The 20,050-nt window shown below is 42.0% G+C and overlaps 1 long non-coding RNA gene across 1 annotated transcript in view; it reads right to left on the bottom strand.

Moving 5' to 3' along the window:
- Positions 1–20,050, bottom strand: part of LOC102142331 (uncharacterized) — a 97,958-nt gene that overhangs the window by 10,962 nt on the left and 66,946 nt on the right. The window contains exon 12 of the long non-coding RNA XR_010584013.1: positions 15,084–15,190. This is a non-coding gene — a long non-coding RNA (uncharacterized lncRNA). The remainder of the gene's footprint in view (positions 1–15,083; positions 15,191–20,050) is intronic.

The raw sequence follows: 20,050 nt of genomic DNA, 5'->3' as shown, positions 1-20,050 counted from the left end.
GAATTTTAATCTTTTCAGTTGGGTATGGAAAAAGTCAGGTTGGAAAAGTGTTAAGAGTAAATCTCAGGGATGAAATGCAGTTGTCAGCTATGTGTGATGTTTATCAATAAAAGAGCAGATAATCTTAAAAGTTGTTCTTACGCTGTGCAAAAAGATTCACATTTAAATTAGCCATATCAAAAGTTCAAACATTCTTCCAGTTGGCATTTTCCAGATGTTTTTATTTTCCCTCTTTTTCTCATCTTCACTAACCCATGAGCCATGTTTTATGTAGTAAATGTTAATTTTCTTATTATGCAGACAGAAAATGAAAGCTTAGAGAGGTTTTAAATTTTAAATTGAGCAATCATTTAATGAACATTTACCATGTGCTCAATATTTTATTCATATAATCCTTACAGTAGCTCTGAGAGGCAGGCATTACCATACCCATTTGACAGATGAGAAAATTAATATCAGGGAGATTAAATACTTTATCCAAGCTTATACAACAATTGACTCAAAATGAATTAAATACTTAAATGTAAGAGCTAAAACTGTAAACATCTTAGAAGAAAAAATAGAGGAAAATCTTTATGACACTGGATTTAGCAATGATTTCTTGGCTATGACACTAAAAGTCCAGGTGAGAAAAGAAAAAATATAAATTAGATTTCATCAAAATTCAACTTTCATGCTTTAAAGGACACTATCAACAGTCAAAAGAAGACCTGCAGAATGGAAAAAAATAGATATATATCTTCCATCTGATAAGAGATTACTATCCAGAATATATAAAGAACTCTTACAACTCAACAATAACAGAACTCAATTTAAAAATGGACAGGTGGCCGGGCATGGTGGCTCACACCTGTAATCCCGGCACTTTGGGAGGCCAAGGCAGGCAAATTGCTGAGCTCAGGAGTTTGAGACCAGCCTGGGCAACATGGTGAAACCCCTTCTTTACAAAAAATACAATAATGAGCGGGGTGTGGTGGCACGCACCTGTAGTCCCAGCTACCTGAGGGTGCTGAGGCGGGAGGATCGCTTGAGCATAGGAGGTTGAGGCTGCACTGAGCCATGTTTTTGCACCACTGCACTGCAGCCTGGGTGACAGAGCAATATCCCATCTCTTAAAAATAAATAAACAAATAAATAAAACGACAGAGAATTTGAATAGATATTTCTCCAAAACAGATATACCACTGGCCAATAGCATATGAATAGATATTTATATCACAAATCATTGCTAAAATGCAAATCGAAGCTGCAATAAAATGCCACATTACATCTATTAGGATGGCCACTATTAAAAAAAATTTAAAAAAAAAGAACACCAGAAACCAAATGTTGGTGAGGATTTGGAGAAACTGAGGCTCCTGTTCATTGCTGGTGGGAATGTAAAATGATGCAACCGCTGTGGAAAACAGTAGGACGGCTCCCCAAAAATTAAACACAGAATTGCCAAATAATCCAACCATTCCACTTCCAGGTATATGCACACACAAACGCTGAGGACTGTAGCTCAAAGAGGTATTTGTACACCAAATCCATAGCAGTAGGATTCACAGTAACCAAAGTGTGGAACTCTCACGAATGTCCACGGAGAGATGAATGGATAGACAAAGGGTGGTACACACATACAGACACAGATAAATAGTGGAATGTTATTTAACCTTAAAAAGGAGGCAAACCTGGATACATGCTACAACCTGAATGAACCTCGAAGACATTATTATGTTAAGCGAAATAAGCCAGACACAAAAGGACAAATATTGTATGATTCCCCTCCTGTGAGGTATCTAGCATAGTCAAATTCCTGGAGGCAAAAAGTAGAATGGTGGTTATCAAGGACTCAGGGTAGGAGAAAATGGAGAGTTAATTTTTAATGGGTTTTAGTTTCATTTTTGGATGACGAAAAAGTTCTAGAGATAGATAGTGGTGGCTGGGTGCGGTGGCTCACACCTCTAATCCCACCACTTTGGGAGGCTGAGGTGGGTGGATCGCCTGAGGTCGAGAGTTCGAGACCAGCCTGGCCAACACGGTGAAACCTTGTCTCTACTAAAAACAGAAAAAAAAAATTATCTGGGTGTGGTGGCAGATGCCTTTAATCCCAGCTATGCGGGAGGCTGAGGCAGGAGAATCGCTTGAACCCAAGAGGCGGAGGTTACAGTGAGCTGAGATTGTGCCACTGCACTGCAGCTTGAGCAACACAGCAAAAGTCTGTCTCAAAAAAAAAAAAAAAAGAGTGGTGATGGTTGCACCACAACATGAAGACACTTAATGAACTAAACTGTACACACTTAAAAATGGCCACAATGGCAGCTTTTATGTTATGTATATTTTACTATAATTTTAAAAGTCTTGAAAATGAAAGAGGTTAGCACAGAAGGCTCAAAAATGGTTCAAATCAGATTCCATGAAAAAGCAACAAAAATATGAGTCCTAAAGTTGCTAAATAGAAAGTCTCTAAGAAGCCAGAGATCAGAGCAACAGAGTACAGGTGGCAGGTATCCCATGGGGCTCACAGCACTTGCAAACAACTTGTTGGATTTTTACAATTTCCTTTTCTTTTCTTTTTTTTTATTTTTCTTTTCTGGAGTCTTGCTCTGTGGCCCAGGCTGGAGTGCAGCCGCACCATCTTGGCTCACTGCAACCTCTGCCTCCCATTCAAGCAACTCTCTGCCTCAGCCTCCCGAGTAGCTGGGATTACAGGCGCCCACCACCACGCCTGGCTAATTTTTTGTATTTTTAGTAGAGACAGGGTTTCACCATCTTGGCCAGACTGGTCTTGAACTCTTGACCTCGTGATCCACCCGCCTCAGCCTCCCAAAGTGCTAGGATTACAGGCGTAAGCCACCACGCCCGGCCAAGCATTCTTATGATTTTCTAAGGGGAAAATAATTCTCACCCTGAAACGTGCCCAGAGTTAATATTTTCCTTCTACTCTTTCAACCATCAGCTACCCCTTAGCTCTAATATTCAACAGCTTTTATGATTAAATAGGGACAGGTTGAAAAGATGGCACATTAATTAATGATGAATTACCCTGGACCACTGCAGAGTTCCTCCTATAAGAGTCACATTAATAGCAGAAATCAGTTCTTCATTATTAAGGAGGAAAAGGAGAAGTAAGAACGAGGCCCTCATTTTCTGCTAGATATTATTGCCGAGTCGATTTAACATCTTGGATCCTAAGCTCCACTCGAGTTCACCGAAGCTTCACAACTATTAAAATGCTCAGGATTCAACGGAAACACCGAAAATAAAATGGAAACTAATCTACATAACAAAGGCAGAGAGAAAGCAGGCATCTCATCAGCCATCACCAGATCTTTGCTTTGAACAAGCACTGAAGTCTTATAGGGTGAATATAATACAATAGGCTGCATCATTTGAAGGTAAGTACCTGCTTTGGGCAATCAGGACAAAGTGGTGCACATAGAGATGTAAACACTCTAGGAGTGAGTGTGTGTGTGTGTGTGTGTGTGTGTGTGTGTGTTAGGGGGGCACATGGAAAGCAGTGGACTAGATGGTTTCTTTTAAGGTGTAGTGTGTCTCTGTATTTACCATAGTGTCAGCTGCTCTCTGTTCCACACACGTTCCTTTAAGCCTAAAAAGATGCATTTTCCCGAATCCTTCTTGCCCGTGTAACCAAGTCTCAAATGTAATCTGACCTCTAGGCCAGGAGCTTAAAATTCCAATACTTTTAGGAGCCAGGAATGTCTCATAAATTGGAGAAGTGAGTCAGTTATTATAAAATAGAGAGTGGTGGTAAGTCTGGTACATATTAAGCATCCAGTAAATTTTTTAGGATTGTGATTTGGGCATCATAATTTCATAGAAAGAGAACTCCTTTGGTAATATTGTAGTTTGTATTTAATCTAAATTTAATCTCTTTTTTTTTTTTTAAATACAGGGTCTGCCGCTATGGCCCAGGCTGGAGTGCGGTGGCATGATCTTGGCTCACTGCAACCTCCACCTCCTGGACTCAAGCCATCCTTCCACCTGAGCCTCCCAAATAGCTGACACTACAGGCACATGCCATCACATCTGACTAATTTTTTGTATTTTTAGTAGAGATGGGGTTTTGCCATGTTGCCCAGGCTGGTCTCAAACTCCTGGACTCAAGCAATCCACCCACCTGGGCCACCGATGTGCTGGGTATACCTGCCTTTTAAAAAAAGCAATGAGTTTATTGTGAAACCACACAGGCCCATAGAATAAAGGCACCTAGGAAGAGATCAATGAAAGGGGTGAACTAACGACTGAATTGGACCATGCATCTCGCTCTGAGCTTCCTGGTAAACAATAGAAAGTAGAAAAGTGATGCAGTAAAGGCTTTCATGGTCTGATTACCAATTTATTTTATCAGGTCTTCAGAAACATCATACCTCTTAACTGAGGTTTGGATATTAAGAAGGGACTAGCTATGTCCCAAAAAAGAGTACCATGGAGCGGGAACAGCAGAATAGAGGTCCATGGGGAGTCACAGTCTTTGAGTGGTGATGATAATGTAGATGTTGATATGTACTTCATAGACAAATTAGTATTTATTCGCTCAGCAAAGATTTATTGAGTGCCTATGGTGTACTAGGAAGTATTCTAGATATTAGGGATTAATGAGTGAAGTAAGTAAAAATTTCTGTTCTCATTCTAACAGAAGTAAGAAAATATGCAGCCTATATAATGAACAAGGAGTTTAAGTGTTATGTGAGAAGTGATGTATGCATTAGAAAAAAAATAAAATGTAAAGTGGAGTAAGGAAATCATGGATGATATGGAAATAGTAATGGACATTCTTCCCTTGATCTCAGGATATCTCTGAGAATCAAATGAAATCAGACAGTGAAAGAGTTCCAGAAACTATTTTGTAAAATAAATTAGTTAAGATAATTGAGAAGGCTGTTTTCAAAGACTTCACCCATCCATGCATGCACACACATACACATCTATCTCACTCTTTCTCCTGGTAAAGGATTATCTATTAGTGGTGAAATATCCTTGGTTCTTGGCCAATAGTAATTAGGAGATGGCATTTCAGAAGATAAGGAACAGAAGTGTGACCCCTTTACCTTGGTTGATACTTCTCTAGTCCCCATGCTACTGGTAATATCACCACAGGCACAAAGCCAGTAAGCCAATCAGAGCCTCTCTGCAGTTCACTGGGGAATGTCACATCTTCTTCCTTTTCTACTTGTTGATGATTGAGAGAAAAACAATCACACCATTTCTTTCCTCCATTGAAACAGACACATAATAGTTAAACACTCAAACTGACTGATATAGTGTTCATTATAACTGAAACCAGTGAGCAAAAACAAGTTTTAGGATCGAGTAGTTGCCAACAGAGTTAACCTAACAACTAAATACATCATGTAAAGTTTCTTTTGAAATCCTTGTTTCCTTACAGAGCTACATAGTCCTCATTCCGTCAAGTTCTGGGTTGGCAAGATGGCAGAACCCATAGGATTTTTGGTGGACTGGATGTGGGGTTCTTAAAAAAGAAAGGAATTAGGATGCGTTTATGGTTTTTTGTTCTGGGCAGTTAAAAGGATGGGATTGTTCTCAGTGGAGATGGGAAAGGCTGTGGATGGAGCAGGATTTGAAGGGTGGATGAAGAGTTTAGCTTTGGATATTTTGAGTTTGAGATGTCAATTGGTCATCCAAATAGAGGTGTTAAAAAAGAGAAGTATATTTAAGAGTCTGGCATTTGAGAGAGAGTTCTAGGCTGGGAATCTAAATTGGAGTTATCAGAGAATATATCATGTTGTTTGAGAGCAGATGGCCAATGCTTACTAGGTCACATCATTGTGTGTCTACCAGTGTCAGTCAAGTGGTGGAGGACTAGAAAAGGGAGAAGAAAAACGACAGACAACTCTTTCTTTCTTTTTTTTTTTTTTTTTTTTGAGACGGAGTCTCGCTCTGTCCCCGGGCTGGAGTGCAGTGGCCGGATCTCAGCTCACTGCAAGCTCCGCCTCCCGGGTTTACGCCATTCTCCTGCCTCAGCCTCCCGAGTAGCTGGGACTACAGGCGCCCGCCACGTCGCCCGGCTAGCTTTTTGTATTTTTTAGTAGAGACGGGGTTTCACCCTGTTAGCCAGGATGGTCTCGATCTCCTGACCTAGTGATCCGCCCGTCTCGGCCTCCCAAAGTGCTGGGATTACAGGCTTGAGCCACCGCGCCCGGCCAGACAACTCTTTCAAGGTGTCGTCCTGCAAAGGGTAGTTAAGAAATGGAACAAGAGCTGTAACATTAAAATTTATAATTTGCTAAGTACTTACAGTATTTCTGATTCTGGAGTAGACTTCACAGCTTAACCTCAATTATCCTAAGAACCTGTGAGGAGGACTTGTCATCCCAATTTTACCAAAGAAGAAAGGAGTTCAGTGAGATTGGGTGCTGCTCAATGTCATATTGCCTTAAGCGACTGAGCTTGGATTCAAACCCAAGACTCTAACTCAATGCCCAAGTCCTTGTACTGTGGATCTATGCATGTGTCTTCTCAACATTGTCCCCCTTTGCTAACTTTTGGGAAGGGTGGGAGGTAAGGAAAACAGAGATTTGGGAATTTTTCTCATTCATTTTGTGTTTAACAAATTAATTCAGTGTGAAAAGTAAAATGAGCTCAGTGTCATATTGTGTCTGAATTATTGACAACTATTCTTATTCTAACCAGGAAAAAGCATCACTTGGTAAAATCAAAGCCCCTCACTTTCACTCTACCTTTTCTATTATTAAAAAAAAAAAGCCGCACAATTTGGTACCTATTATTTTACATTGTAAAGTGATGAAGAATTAGAAAATTGTTAGATAGCAGGTGACAAATTGCAATCTGATGGGCCAACATGAACCTATAAAAATGTTATCAAGATGATATTAAACAGTCTATTCCTTACTTAGCATCCAGGCAGGAAATTGGAGCTATTCTTGCTAGGATATCTCACACTTGGATATTTTTCATTTAGATAATGCTATTTAAAATTTAACTGGATTACTGGTAATTTGTCTCTCAAAGTGATGTACCTGAACCCTTGGCTCAGAATATCCTTTGCCTAGTTTTTAGTGAAAGGCCTTTGGAATTTCTGAAACTTTTGTGTGTGTTTTTGGCAATGATGTTTTGTTTGTTTCATCTCCTTCAGGGCTCCTTTTCTTTAAAGGAAAGAAAACCATATTTTCTTTCTTATGCCAATATTTGTGTTATGTGTCAATTAGACAGGAGGTACGATTGGGTTCGTAAGTACCGTATGGCATAACGTGTGTCTATGAAGTTCATCATTAAATCCTAAGAGCTCAGTACAGTCCCTGCTGCGTAGTAGGGACTCAATTCACATTTACTGAATGAACACGTTTCATTCATTTATATTAAACCTGTACTTTACATGGTATCCAGCACAGAATAGGTGCTAAATTTATATCCATTACATTGCACTACTCAGGAATTTGGTAGTTAACAACTCCCCACTGCATGGAATCATCTCAACCCAATTTCACCTTATACCTCTTTTCTCACAGTCATCTTATGGAGGTTGAGGCAGCTCTGTCTCATAAGACTAGGCTGTTTTTCTGCATAAAGGAGAACACCTGTTACTGCCTAAAAGTAGAATTAGAGGTAGTGAAATTTAGGGTAGTGTTTGGAAAGTGGGAGGAGGATCATTGTAGGCATGATCACAAAATTGTACCTGAAGGCCAAAAATAATTCTCAAAAAAAAAAAAAAAGCTCTATCTTATGAAAATAATAACATAGAAACCATCTGGGTTTGACTCTCAGATTGTATTTGCAAAGTCTGAGAAGCAAGGAAGACGGGATGAAGAAATTCCTTCCTTTAATAAAAAAAGTTACTGAGCCTGTGTTGGGTGCCATGCTTTTTGCTTGGTGCTGGAGCTGCAGTGGGGACAAGGAAAAGTACCTGATCTCATGAGTCAGGTATATAAGAGTTTATCTATGGGGTACGTCATCAAACAAAAGTCATACATCCTATGGGAAAGACAGATTATAAAAAAGTTAAAATGGACAGGCGAGGTGACTCACACCTGTAATCCCAGCACTTTGGGAGGCCGAGGTGGGTGGATCACGAAGTCAGGAGTTCAAGACCAGCCTGACCAACATGGTGAAATCCCATATCTACTAAAGTACAAAAAACTTAGCTGGGCATGGTGGTGGGCGTCTGTAATCCCAGTTACTCAGAAGGCTGAGGTAGATGATTGCTTGAACCCAGGAGGCAGAGGTTGCAATGAGCTGAGATTGTGCCACTGCACTCTAGTGTGGGCACAGAGCAACATTCCGTCTCAAAAAAAGAAAAAAAAAAAAAAGAAGAAGAAGAAGTTAAAATGCATATAGTTGTGGAAATGAGTCACACATAACAAAATAGTTTAAACGATGCTGACTTGAGAAAATTAGTATTAGCCAATAATAAGGTAAAGAATAAGAGGTATGCTCTTTACATTATTGGAAAAGGCACATGGTAACCAAAACATATTCCCAGAAAAAAAGTCAGAAACGGAAGCCCTGGCCAGGCACGGTGGCTCATGCCTGTAATCCCAGCACTTTGGGAGGCCGAGGTAGGTGGGTTGCATGAGCTCAGGAGTTCCAGACCAGCCTGGACAACATGGCAAAATGTCATATCTACTAAAAGTACAAAAATTAGCCAGGCCTGGTGGCACATGCCTGTGGCCCCAGTTACTCGGGAGGGTAAGGTGGGAGGATCACTTGAGCCCAGGAGGTCAAGACTGCAGTGAGCTAAGGTTGCACCACTGGGTATCAGAGCAAAGCCCTGTCAAAAAAAAAAAAACTAGAAAGAAAAGAAAGGGAAGCCCTAAAAGCAAAACAACAACAAACAGAACAGACAGAAGACAGAAGGTAAACTGAGTGGCTTTTCAGAATAAGTAAAGAAATGAAAATCAAATGCAACTATTTGGAAAGGGAAATGACATAAATAGTTAAAATCAACGGGACAAGCCAAGTTTTACCTGAAGAAAACAAGCAAAAAGCAGAGTTGGAAATTCTACTTCTTGCTAAGGTAAGATGCAAAGCAAAGTTCATGAAATGCAACAAGGATCACTTTACACTGGTAAAACATGCAATCTGCAATAAAAATATAGGCCAGGTGCAGTGGCTCATGCCTGTAATCCCAGCACTTTGGGAGGCTGAGGTAGGTGAATTACCTGAGGTCAGGAGTTCAAAACCTGCCTGGCCAACATAGTGAAACCTCGTTTCTACTAAAAGTACAAAAATAATAATAAAAAATCAAAGCTATGTGCATGTGATATCAAAACTATGACTCTTTTTACTCTTCTTACTTCTATTATCCCTTCCATCGGAAAGACAGAAGATGAAAATGCTACCCATATTACAGAAAAATATGAAAGACAACCAACCTACATGTTTTAAGCACACTTGCAACTTTTAATCCACATGAGCAAACGCTGACCATTTTGTTACAAATCAATCTGATAATTTAAAGCAGGAGTTCTACAGGACTCATATTCAGTCACACATTGTGTTATCCTCTTAATAAATCTTTGTTTTTTGATACTTGTGGGCTAGAGGAGGTACCCAAATGCTGGTAGGACCTTGACCCCAGCTGGTGTCCAAGCTCTTGATGCCATTACAAGAAAGAATTCAAGAACGAGTCAGAAAATAGTGAAAATACAGACATGTATTGCAAAGGGAAAAGCACACACTCAAGAAAGGCGAGTGCAGGAGCATTCAAGAGACAGAGTAGCATCCAACTTTGGGTTTGGGGCTTCTGTCTTTATGGATTTCTCTAATCAAGGGGTAGAATATTCATGAGGATTCCTGGAAAAAGTGAAGATTTCTGGGAACTGTGGTGCCATCCATTGTTATACCAGAAATGGGTGTTCCCAGACCTGTCATGGTGCTGGTGGGTGTGTGGTTTAGTATGTGAATGAGTCTATCATGAGGTCCTAGGTAAGACCTAGGTCAAATCCAGTGCCATGTTGGGTCCAGTTGGTCTTAGCCAGCTTGGCCCACATCCTGATTTTCAGGGTCATTTCAGCCCCTAGATTCTGCAGCTATTTCAACAGTTTCCTTTTTGCTGGTCATGGGCAACTCCTGCCTCGAATTTTCTATTCTGTGACCACCCTCTATTTTTCCTGTCTCATTTCTACTAAAAAGTTGAAACCCTAAATCCTCATCTCTTACAATACTGTGAAAGGAAAATAAATCTTGGGACCCCAAAATCACTGAGCCAACAGAAAAACTCAAGCTGGGAACTGTGTCAGGCAAACCTGCTTCCCATTTTACTCCTAAATAAGATAGCTACAAAGATAGAAAAGCTACATACCTCCCTCACAGTCTTCCCACAAAGAAAGTTTTTTGTGGACAAAGGATGCACGGAACTCAAAGTCATCCCTCTGCTCACCTGAGACAAATGCACATCTGACTGCTTCCTCTGCCCTATTTCACTAAGCCAGACGAAGGTATAAGTGATTATTCCTCTACCCTCCTCTCACATGTAAATTGTGTATTCAGTGAAAGGCTCATCCAGAGACTCCAAAGAATGCAATCGATTCTCTCTTATGTACCTGTGGGATATGATGAAGTTTCTCTTCAAATAACCTGATCAATCTTTTATTCTTTAATTCATAGTACCCCTTCCCCCCTACCTTTTCTCCTTTGTCACCTTTTACCTTTGTTAGATGCCCAGGCATGCCACAGTACCAGGCATTATCCGTACCAGCTCACATTCCTTTCCTTATTTGGAAAGACAACTAACTTTCTAGTTCATAACAGACACCCCTTCCCCTTTCCTCTCCGCTTTCTTTTACATGCCCACCTTATCTAAAAAAAATCAAACGTTTAGCCAACCAGGATTAGTTTAGATTGTACGAACCGACCCCAACCAATGGGGAAAAGACACAGGGGCAGGACTTGCATCAGGGATAAAGGGTCTTGAGCCACTTTGTTCAGGTGTGCTTTCATGGCGACTGGCCAAGGAGGCACCCCTCTGTGCAGATGTAAAATTGCTTTGCTAAGAATCCTTTGTACAAGTGTTCAATTTCCTTAGGATTTTGAGCGTTACTCCTAACATACCTATGACCCGGAAGCTCCCTCCTCTACTTCGAGTTGTTCTGCCTTTCTGGACCAAACCAATGTATATCATTCACAGACTGTCTCATGTCTCCCTAAAATGTATATATCCAAGCTGTGCACCAACCACCTTGAGCACATGTTGTCAGGATCTCCTGAGCCTGTGTCTTGGGCATATCCTTAACTTTGGCTAAGTAAACTGTCTACGTGGATTGAGCTGTTTCAGATGCTTTTGGTTTCACAATACCCTTTGTTGCTTTTGAGTGGCGGGCTAACAAGAGCAGAAAGGCTAGAGCCACACACACATCCCAGGAACCGACCGAAGGAACCCAGTGTCCCATGGCAAGCGATGAACAGGAGGAAGCCCTTTTTCTCCTTTGTCTTTGTTTCCCAGAACACAGCCCAGAAATCCGAAGGTCCCAGGAAGCAAGTATCGGTTGCATAATTTCCTCATGGAAAAGATTATAGCACTTTTTGAGAATGGAGACCAGAGAAGTTTGGCCTTTAGAAATGAGGGCTTCCAGGTAATCTAACCTCTTGAAGTGAATGTTAATATTTACATTATCTTGTTAACATCTTTATGCTTTCTCTTTCTCTGAGATATGAGCCCAAAGGTTCAAATATTTTAAATGTGTGTTCCTTGGAGGGAATCTGGTCTATCACAGCATTTTATAGAGGAAAGAGTATAGCCTCTGTTATCCACCCATCTCAGTTTGAATCCCATCATGGTCATTTATCTATTTATTTAGAGACAAGGTCTCACTCTGTCATGCAGGCTGGAGTGCAGTAGTATGATCTTGGCTCACTGCAACCTCCGCCTCCTGGGTTCAAGCGATTCTCATGCCTCAACCTCTCGAGTAGCTGGGATTACAGGCGTGTGCCAGCAGGCTCAGCTAATTTTTGTACTTTTAGTAAAGACAGGGTTTCACCATGTCAGTCAGGCTGGTCTCAAACTCTTGACCTCAAGTGATCCACCCACCTTTGCCTCCCAAAGTGCTGGGATTACAGGCATGAGCCACTGCACCTATCCATGGTCGTTTTTGCTGGATAATCTTGGGAATATAAGATACTCTGGGCTTGAAGTCTTTCATCTGTAAAATGGGAAAACCGTAGCCTTACTTGCTCAGTTCCTGAGTGACAAACTGGGATCTTTTATTGAAAGTACCTACTGCGTGGCACATAGTGCAAGCTATTATAGTTATTTTTGCTGTTGTTTTCATGGCTTATTCAAAACTGTTGCAGTTAGAAGCAGATCTGCTCTGATTTTCTTCACACTGTCTTTTAAAGATGCCCCAACATTGATAATATGAACACATGATGATACATTTTACTAGCAGCTTGTACTTTTCACAATGACATGGTACCCATTGTGACAGGTAAATCATGTGATGGTCATGAGTTCAGATGCCAGGCCAGACTATCTGTACTCAAATCCTGGTGTCACCACATTCTAATGACCTTGAAAAGATATTTAGCCTCTCTGTGACTCAATAGCCTCATCCTCTAAGTAGTGATAATTGGGGTGTCCACATTATGGGGTTCTTACTTGACTAAAGTCAGTTATACTTGAATAGTTCTTGATGCCTGGCAAGTAGTAGGTGCTTAATAAACGTTAATGATTATTATTAGTTCATTGAAATGTGGTTGCCTCATGCAAATGACACTCTCATCTGAAACGCAGAGAGACTGAATCACGGAGCAGTTTATAGGAATGGCCACAGTCACACAGTGCATTTGCAGCCAGCAGTCCCATCACCCAGAACAAGGCCCAGGTGCTGGAGCTCCAGGCAGGATTTATTTCAAAGGCAGCTTTCCTGCACACCCTCCCTTCCCCCGCAACTCCCCACCACTATTGCAGGAAATTATGCTTCGAGCCATGTATCTTCTTTGACACGCTCTGCTCTTGAAGAAACACTCCCAATTACTGTGGCTGTGTTCTCCGTGATTGCAATGTGTCATGACATTTCCAAGATGTAAGTTTCTTTGAAAAAGGCATTAGCACCAGGCGAGTGAAGCGGCTCATTTTTCAAACTTGGAAACTGTCGTTGGCCCCGCTCAGCGCTGGTGAAGCCTGAACACACTATTTAGTGAGCTCCGTCAGGCGACCAGGGTTCACCCCGTGGGCATGTTCAGCTGCGTTCCTTTGGGGAGGCTTGCTGAGAATGTGCAAACGTGTGTGCACATCCACCCACAGCCACCCTCACACATCCACCCCTGCCTTACACTACACACACTCAGTCTATGTCAGGTTCTCCCGAATTCCAGATTCCCTCCTGGATCCTAATCCCCTCCTCCAGCCTGGAGCCACTTGATACTCCACTTACAGACTCCTCTACCCCTGTCCACCACCATGAGAAAGCATTACACTCCTTCACGGTTCTCCATCTGTATCAGCCAGGGTTATTCATTACAAGCAAAATAAACTATCGTTTGCTGATTTAAGCAGTAATGGAATTTACCAGAAGGCTTTCAGTTGGCCCATAGAATTACCAACCTCAGGAAACAGGCAGGAACAAAGGAAGTTAAGACAGCCAGAACCCTGGGCAAATTCATGCCATAGCACTAGTCCAGTGAGAGCACCACTGAGCACTTGCTGCCCCATTGATTGGCATGACTCTCCCGTTAGAAAGGATGCTGGTGCTGTGCCCCTTTTCTGGTTCAAGTCCTGCTGCATGCATCTGATTGGTTAACCTCAGTCACATGGCACTAGTATAGCTGCAAGGGAGGCTGAGGAAGTGAGGAATGGCCATATTGGTTTCCTACCATAGTTATAACAAAGTACCACCAACTGGGTTGTTTAGAACAATAGAAATGCATTGTCTCACAGTTTTGGCTATACTCCCTCTGAAGGCACTAGGGAAGGGTTGGCTCCACACCTTTCTCCTAGTTTCTGGTAGCATTGGACATTCTTTGGCTAGTAAATGACTGTATTCTCCCCATGTCTGTTCACATAAATCTTTCCTCTATGTCTGTCTGGCTTTGTCTAAATTTCCCCTTTTGATAAAGACACCATCATTCTGGATTAGGGACCACCCTAGTGACCTCATCTCGACTATATCTGACAAGACCCTACTTCCAAATAAAGTCAGATTTTGAGGTTATTGGTGCTAGGATTTCAATGTATCTTTCTTGGGGTACATAATTCAACCCATGCCATTGGCCTTTCAGTTTATTTGATACGAGGCAGGCTATAGTGGCTACCAAGACTTATGCATGGTAGTTAATTTCTTTTACACATACAAAGAGGTTCAGATGCAGAAGCCAAACCCTGCTGACAGAACATCTGAAAAATATCCATTATACCCTCACCCTAATAATTCAGTACTCTAGGATTAGATATTCTCTGGTGTGTTATAATGATCCACATACCATTTCCTGAATATTTTGTAGCAGATGAATTGCTAAGAAAAAAACTTTACCAGCTGGGCATGGTGGCTCATGCCCTAATCTCAGCACTTTGGGAGGTGAAGGCAGTTAGAACCAGGGTCTAACTTCCCTTACAGTCATACTTCTTTGCAGAATATATGCGGTGGTTGAAAGTGGAAACTGGGTACAAGGCCATGTCTTCTTAGGTCACCATTATTTGCATGGGCCCAGCCTTTTTTTTTTTTCCTGAGACAGAGTCTCACTCTGTCAGGTTGGAGTGCAATGGTGCAACCTCGGCTCACTGCAACCTCTGCTTCCCAGGTTCAAGTGAATCTCATACTCAGCCACCTGAGTAGCTGGAACTACAGGCATGCACTACCACGCCTAGCTAATTTTTGTATTTTTTGTAGATACAGGGTTTTGCCCTGTTGCCCAGGCTGGTCTCAAATCTTGACCTCAAGTGATGTGTCCGTCTCCCTTCCCAAAGTGCTGAGATTACAAGTGTGAGCCACTGTACTCAGCTAGGCCCTGCCTTTTTCCTAGAATCACTTCCCCTTATCTTGGCTAATTATTCCCATCCTCCTGGTCCCAGTAGTCTATGCTCACTTCCCCTTCCTGGGATGAATGACTTCTTTCCCAGAACCTGGTGCTCTGTATATATCATGGAACGCCAGGGTTGCACTTACCTCTTTTCTAGTCTGTCTTCCCCACTGCGATCTTCTGGGGCCATCATCACTGTATTTGATTTCTCAATGTCTAGCACAAGGCTAGGTGCATAATTGATGCTCACTCACTGAAAAATGAAGGAAATGATAAAAAACAATGAGATGGTTGCCCCAACCTCCTGGACCTTGGGAATAGGTTGACAATAACTTGTCCAAGGAGGAGACAAGGCCCATCTGTAGCATAAGAACTCCCTGAGGGTCTCAGTTCCAGGCTGGGATTAAAATAGGGTGGTATTGTCCAATATGCCAGAGACCAGCCACGTATGGCTATTTACTTATTTAAAGAGAAGGTCTTGTTCTGTTGTCCAGGTTGGAGTGCAGTGGCATGATCACAGCTCACTGCAGCCTTGAACTCCTGGGCTCAAGTGATACCCTCTTACCTCAGTCTTCTGAGTAGCTGGGATTACATGTACATGCCACCATGCCCAGCTAAAGCTTTTTGTTTTGTAGAAATGGGGACTTGCTATGTTGCCTAGGCTATTCTTGAATTCCCGGCCTTCAGTTATCCTCCTGCCTTGGCCTCCCAAATTGCTGGGATTATAGGCATGAGCCACTGCCCCTGGCCCACATACAGCTATTTAAAGTTAAATTTATATTACTTAATATTAAATAAAATTAAAAATTCAGTTTCTCTGTTGCACTAGCCAGATGCCAATTACTCCATGCGTGAGTAGCTACCATGTTGGATGGCACAGGTATAAAATATTTGTATTGTCACAGAAAGTTCTATTGCACAGTGCTGTTATAGGGTTCCTGCATCTCTGTAAAGGGACTATATTATAATCTTAGTAACTGGTCCATTCCCTCCACTCCGCATTTATTTTTAACTCATATAAAATCGTGCACACACTCACACACACAACTACCCAAACCACTAATCACTTTGATTTTATAAAAAGAACATTTATTGATTTTAACTAAAAAGACACTTGTTGCAAGAGGAATTTTATATGTCACAGTAAAAATGTCCTGTTTGAGGGAAACTTTAAGACAATTGGATTTTAACTGGGCCATTTATTTTGTGCCATTGCCACAAGGATGCCACACGTTTAGCATCTGTTCCCTGGTGCATAACTTTAAAAGGGAGCTGGTTGGATCCTCTGGCCATGAGGTGACAGGTAGCTTGAGTCTCTTGGCTCCAGCAACTATGGCAATTTTCTTTTAGAGTGGATCAGCTTTATAGTTTCTGCAGAACTGGAAGACTGACACTCAACATGACCTCTTGACATGGTATTCATTGGTTGGGCGAAGCATGTGATGTGACAGCTTCTCCAATTGTTTTCAAACCAAGAGTAGATGCTGAAGTTAACGACTAATCAGGCTTTGCACAGAAAGGGAGGCCTGAGGTTTTTGCCATCGGCTGGTATTATAATAACATGTGAGTGTGTGTGTGTGTGTGTGTGTACGTGCACACGAGAGAGAGAAAGAGACAGACTGCATGCAAAGGCACCTGCAATTTCTTTTTTTTTTTCTTTTGAGACAGAAAGTTTCACTCTTGTCACCCAGGCTGGAGTGCAATGGTACAATCTCGGCTCACTGCAACCTCTGCCTCCAGGGTTCAAGCAATGCTCCTGCCTCAGCCTCCTGAGTAGCTGGGATTACAGGCACCCGCCACCACGCCTGGCTAATTTTTGTAATTTTAGTAGAGATGGGGTTTCACTATGTGTCCAGGCTGGTCTCAAACTCCTGACCTCAGGTGATCCACCCGCCTCGGCCCCCAAAATGCTGAGATTACTAGAGTGAGCCACTGCGACCAGCAGCCACCTCTTATTGCATTAGTGCTTACCTCCTGGAGCCCAAAGGGAGTTACCATCGGTGTTTACACCCCAGCAATGTACTCGCTTGAATGTGATCTGCAGGCCATGCCTTTGGTACCCCAACCTTGGGACGAAGACCTCATCTCACTCCTCTATGATTAGCTTAGCAGATAAACCCAACACCTGCAGAGGCACCCCCACTGTGTCCACCCCTTGAAAATCTGTCCTCTCTGTGAGCTAAGAACACGTTGCCTTATCCTTTCAGGCACTTAGAGAGAGTGTAGGTCAATGCAAAACAACGACTCACAAATCCCAAGCTGTGGCTACAGATTTGATGGAGGAGAAGGAGAAAAAAGAGGGGCTGTGTGAACAGAGAGGAACTTCAAATGTAGACTGATAAAAGAACGGGATGAGGAAGGAAAACTGAGGGGGCACATTTGGGGTTCACAGGGGCCTCCGTCTCAGGTGCGCACACACACCGTATGTTTAACATTAATAATTGCTAAATGATATGAAGTGATCTATCAATCAAATTAATAAAGCTTACAATATTTAGGGCATTTAGTTTGCTAAAATCACTGGCATCTGTGCCTATTAAAAATGACAGATGATTAGGATATCCAAAGTTTGGTAGAATCTGCTAGCTAACAAGGTAGAATTAAAATTTACATCTTGTTATGGCATAATGAAGATAATTAAAAAGAGTGATAAAACCCTTTGATTAACCCTCATCTCCTCTTGCATAGCATTTTATTATGCAAATGAAACCTCCAACACTGTAAACTTAATACCAGTTAAGAATATGAAGATGTTCTCATTTCCAAAGTACAAAGATATATGCATACATATAAAATATTTGATTGAAATGGGGTCTGTTTTGCAATAAAGTGGAACTCAGGAGTGTGCAGCTCATGGAACAAAATTATGTCTCTCTTTGCCGCAGGCTTGAGTTCTTGTCCACTATGCCATCCATGCTGTTCCCCATTAGTTTCTGCTTTGTAATTTAATTACCTGCCCTGACACGTGATGGCACTGAGTGCCCAGAACGCAAACACAAGAATGTCTGTGTCATCTGATGAAGGGCTCACTCGTAGTCCTGACTTTGCTTTCTTGAGTTAAAGAGTACATCACAGTAACTTTAAAAAGCAGAAAGTCCCTTGTCTGCCCATCTCTGGGGTTTGAAAAGATGTAACCACCCAGTGGGTTCACCTTGTCTGCTGCGTAGACACAGCCCATTTATCAAGATAGGGGAATTGCCATGGAGAAAGAGTAATTCATACAGAGCTGGCTGTGTGGGAGACCAGGGTTTTATTATCACTCAGATCAGTTTCCCCAAGCATTTGGGAATCAGAGTTTTTAAGGATAATTTGATGAGTGGGGGGCAGCCAGTGAGTTGGGAGTGCCGATTGATCACGTCAGAGAGGAAATCATAGGAAGTCAAAGCTATCTTCTTGCATGAGTCAGTTCCTTGGTGGGGGCCACAAGATCTGATGAACCAGTTTATGATTGGTGCCAGCGGATCCATCAAGTGCAGGGTCTGCAAAATATCTCAAGCACCAGTCTTAGGCTATACAGTAGTGATTTTTGTTTTGAGAAAACAAAACAAAAATAATTTGTTTTGAGAAAGGGCTGTTATCATCTTTGTTTTCAACTATAGACTAAGTTCCTCCCAAAGCTAGTTCAGCCTTCGCCCAGGAATGAACAAGGACAGCTTGGAGGTTAGAAACAAGATGAAGTTGGTTAGGTCAGGTCTCTGTCACTGTCTCAGTCATAATTTTGTAATGGTGGTTTCGAAGAGAGGGATTCGAAAATCAGAGGGATGAGTTTTTTTTGTTGTTGTTGTTTTTTTAAAGGATTGACTCTCTCAATAAGTAATTTCTCTTCTCCCTGAGAAATATTTCTTCTTCAGTTGTGCCAAAGAGAAGTCCAGGATGGCTAAAAGTGGTGCTGAGCTGATTTAATAGATTTTCCCTTGGTCAAGTGAGTTAATTGGCAGGAAAATAACAAAAGTCACTGTGAAAGAAGGAAATCAAATTCCTCTGCCTCTCTTTGCATTCTTCAGCCATTGCTCTCCATCCTCTCTCTTCACAGGGAATGAGCCTTGAGTTATGCCGTGAGAAGCAGCCAGTGTTAGCAAGAGAAATCTGAATTTCCTTCCAAGAACCATGCTTTGAAGATTGTTAAGATTCAGAGTCAACCAGACAGATGATGTGGATTGCAGGGGTGGACACATGAAATGAGATTTACAGCCTAGAGGACTTGGGACATGACGAAGCTGAGAAGCTGGGGGGAGACTAGAATTGCAAGAAGGAATAAAGGTGGAGGGAAAGAAGTTTTGGAAGAACCCACAGAGGAGAATGCAATCTGAGGATGTAGTAGAGAGAGATGGGGCCATAAGCCATGGAATGTTGACAGCTCCCAGAAACTGGAACAGACGAAAGATACATTCTCCCTTAGAACTTTTTGGTAGCCCTGCTGGCACAGCAATATTGACTTCTGACCTCCAACACTTGAGAGAATAAATTTCTGTTGTTTTAAGCTATGGGGTGTGTGGTCAATTTATTACAGCAGCCAGGGGAAACTAACACAGCTTTTAGTATCGGGAAGTGGGAAGTTATATGAAAAGTGTAACCACCCAAGGGGTTCACCTTGCCTGCTGCCTAGACACAGCTAATTTATCAAAACAGGGGAATTGCCATAGGGAAAGAGTTTAATTCATGCAGAGCTGGCTGTTTGGTAGATTTGGGTTTTACTGTGACTCAAATCAGTCTCCCTGACCATTCCAGGATAGGAGTCTTGAAGGACAATTTTGTGGATGAGGGACAGGGAGTGAGTTGGGAGTACTGATTGGTTGGGTAGGAGATGAAATCCTAGGGAGTGGAAGCTATCTTCTGCTGAGTCAGTTCCTGGGTTGAAGGCCATAAGACCAGATAAGCCAGTTTATCCATCTAGGTGCTACCAGCTGATCCATCAAGTGCAGGGTCTACAAAATATCTCAAGCACTGATCTTAGGTTTTGCAACAGTGTTGCTCTCCCCAGGAGCAATCTGGGGAGGGTCAGAATTTTGTAGCCTCCAGCTACATGACTCCTAAACCAGAATTTCTAATCTTGTGGCTAATTTGTTAGTCCTACAAAGGAAGTCTAGTCCCCAGGCAGGAAGGGGGCTTTGTT

Source organism: Macaca fascicularis, chromosome 20 (genome assembly GCF_037993035.2).
Source record: "Macaca fascicularis isolate 582-1 chromosome 20, T2T-MFA8v1.1".
Lineage (NCBI taxonomy): Eukaryota > Metazoa > Chordata > Mammalia > Primates > Cercopithecidae > Macaca > Macaca fascicularis.
The sequence above is the reverse complement of the archived record's forward strand: the minus strand, read 5'-3'. Positions and strand labels throughout refer to the sequence as shown.